The sequence below is a fragment of the Myotis myotis genome, unplaced genomic scaffold, assembly GCF_014108235.1.
Source record: "Myotis myotis isolate mMyoMyo1 unplaced genomic scaffold, mMyoMyo1.p scaffold_m19_p_10, whole genome shotgun sequence".
NCBI lineage: Eukaryota > Metazoa > Chordata > Mammalia > Chiroptera > Vespertilionidae > Myotis > Myotis myotis.
The window spans coordinates 46,678,980-46,682,393 of NW_023416314.1; the positions used below are offsets into that span (position 1 = coordinate 46,678,980).

General features: G+C 43.2%; 1 pseudogene; it reads right to left on the minus strand.

Moving 5' to 3' along the window:
- Positions 1-2,124: 2,124 nt before the first annotated feature.
- LOC118665410 lies at positions 2,125-3,204 on the minus strand (annotated as a pseudogene).
- Between the last annotated feature and the right edge of the window lie 210 nt (positions 3,205-3,414).

The window sequence follows — 3,414 nt, forward strand, 5'->3', positions numbered from 1 at the left end:
AAAAGGAGCCCATTAAAATAAGGGCTAAACCAAGAGGAAGGGAGAATAGGAACCAGGAGACCAGGTCTTCATCACAAAAGAGAGGAAATCCCCAAAGGATGGTGATTGGAGAATCCAAGATGACGATGCCGCTGGCTTAGAGGACAACCAGTTCACATGGAGCAAGTCAGAGGCCCCGGGGAGACTTGTTCGAGTAGATGAAGAGGTAGAGCGCCTCACCGGAATGAATATGCCTGAGCTGGTGGGAAGTTTGAAGATACACTAGACAGTAGTCGGCAAACTGCGGCTCTTGAGCCACATGCGGCTCTTTGGCCCCTTGAGTGTGGCTCTTCCTAAGCCTTAGGAGTACCCTAATTAAGTTAATAACAATGTACCTACCTATATAGTTTAAGTTTTAAAAATTTGGCTCTCAAAAGAAATTTCAATCATTGTACTGTTGATATTTGGCTCTGTTGACTAATGAATGAGTTTGCCGACCACTGTCCTAGGGTAAGAAGAACAGAGAAAACTGAGCAAATAAAATTGTAGACTTTTTCAAAAGGGAAAACAAAATGAAAAATAAAAGTTGCCAATTGATTGTAATATGCATCATGATTTCAGAGATGTTAAAATGTGTTAGAATCAAAGCTCAGTAGTTCATTTAGTAAGGGCTTTTAAGTTATAAGAATTTCTTAAATTTTTTAATAATTTATTAAGATATAGTTCGCCATCTCACACCTGTCAGACTGGCTATCATCAACAAATCAACAAACGACAAGTGCTGGAGAGGATGTGGAGAAAAAGGAACACTTGTGCACTGCTGGTGGGAATGCAGACTGGTGCAACCACTATGGAAGACAGTATGGAGTTTCCTTAAAAAACTGAAAATGGAACTCCCATTTGACCCTGTGATCCCACTTCTAGGAATATATCCCAAGAAACCAGAAACACCAATCAGAAAGGATATATGCACCCCTATGTTCATAGCAGCACAATTCACCATAGCTAAGATCTGGAAACAACCTAAGTGCCCATCAGTAGATGAATGGATTAGAAAACTGTGGTACATCTACACGATGGAATACTATGCTGCTCTAAAAAGGAAGGAACTCTTACCATTTGCAACGTCATGGATGGAACTGGAGAGCATTATGCTAAGTGAAATAAGCCAGTCAATGAAGGAAAAATACCACATGATCTCACTCATTCATGGATAATAGAGACCATTATAAACTTTTGAACAATAATAGATACAGAGGCAGAGCTGCCTCAAACAGATTGTCAAACTGCAGCAGGAAGGCCGGGGAGGGTTGCGGGGCAGGAGGTAGGGGGGTAAGAGATCAACTAAAGGACTTGTATGCATGCATATAAGCATAACCAGTGGACATAAGACATTGGGGGGTAGGGGAGGCTAGGGGACTGTCTAGGGCGGGGGGATAAAATGGACACATATGTAATACCCTTTGTAATACTTTAAGCAATAAAAAAAAAAAAAGAAAAAAAAAAAAAGAAAAAAAAAAAGATATAGTTCGGCTGGTGTGGTTCAGTGGTTGAGCATTGACCTATGAAACAGATGTCACCGTTCAATTCCTGGTCAGGGCACATGCCTGGGTTACGGGCTCGATCCCCAGTGTGGGGCGTGCAAGAGGCAGCCAATCAATGACTTCCTCTCATCATTGATGTTTCTATTTTTCTCTCCCTCTTCTTTCCTCTCTGAAAATAATAATAATAAAATATATATATATCATACTTTCAATAATAAAGAATTTAAATATATATAAAGAAAATAGATACATTTCTTACATATTCACAAACAAGCAAATTCAAGCATATATCATTTAATCTTTTTTTTTAAAAAGGTTTGGCAACCTTTCATTTGAGCTGTTTCTTGAACCCAACTATTTTAAAATTGGTTTCTTTCACAGTTTCAGTAAATACTTACAGCGATGCCTTATTATTATTCTAGATAACATGAGATGCTTTTCACGGTTTTAGAAACAACAAAGCTCTTACTATTAAACCTCATTAGAGCTTTAGATGTGTGACCAATATCACCATAAACCTGGATATTTTAAACTAATTAAATCTATATGAAAATAAACAATATTTCATTAATACATATGTCAAAAATAAATAAATTGCAAGTTACACATATGAAATAGGAATAAAGAGGCATATATACTGTGTTCCTTTCAGTTCCATCCTAGCCCTAAATTCTGTGAACAGGAACCGCCTCTTCGACCAGTGCATGAGGAAACTCTCCCTGACTTCCCCAGGGGTGGGACAAGCTGCTAGGAACTGGAAGTGGCCATGGAAGGAGAGACAGCCCTGTCTGAAATCCTGGCTTGGACTCTCTTCATCGTGCAAAGCCCCCTCATACTGAGATGGGAAAGAACTTGAATCAGTCCCATGAATCTTGGTCAGAGACTCCAGGGCTTGTGTTTTGGTGGTTTTAGCACGGGCTCCTGGGCCCCATGGGAATTCAAATTGTGCAGGATCACTTTGGCCACCTGCTGGTACTTCAGGTATTTTTCTTTCATGAAATCTTTGGTGATGAGCTCCGTAGGCTCTCCAAAGACGAAGTGCTAGAACTCCCCAGACTTCCTCCTTGGTGGCACGGTTCCCCTTCAGGAGGATCACACCAGGACAAGTATCAGGATGCGATCTTGGGCACACCCTTTTCACCATGCAGCATCCCCTCAGAGGTGAGGCCCGTTTTGATGAGGAGGCCATAGTAGTGGATGGTGGGATTCACTCCCTTCACATCAAGGCCAAAGATCATCTCCATGAGCTCACAGGCTCTCAGAAAGACCTCAGCGAAGTGGTCTTTGTACTTTCTGGTGACAGCCTTCAACATATCTGCCTCACTTATTGGCTCTTTTATGAAATTCACCGACACACTCCTATCTAGAGCATCCATGGGCACATTCTTGGGGCCTGGTCCGGCCTGTGAGGTGCTGTCTTCCTCCTCTTGGCTACCGGAGTCCTCATCTGATCTGCTTGATGAGGTGGCTGTGATGGTGAAGAAAGACAAGCAGAAACTCAGAGGTATTGGGGATACCAGCATCAGGAGCCGCCTTCAGATTGCCAGGCCTTAAAAGATGGGAGAAGCCAGGTCTCCCCCAGAGCCTTGGAGAGCAGTGCAACCTCCAGGCCCAGGATCTCACTGTGGGTCTGAAGGAGTTGATGAGGTGAGCATTGTGGATTTTTCTGACGAAAAGGCATGACGGCTCTGTGTGTGGCAGTGCTAGACTCTTGTGGGTGGGAGTGTGAACAGGAAGGGGAGCACTGGGGAACCACTGCCTGACCGGGTCAGCACAGGGACTCTTCCCTCAGCTGACCAGCATCCCCTGGGCCTCAGATCAAAGCCTCTGAGCCCGAGTCTGCAGGAGGAATTTCTTACTTTCTATACCTGAAACTTCCCCTCCCCCAACA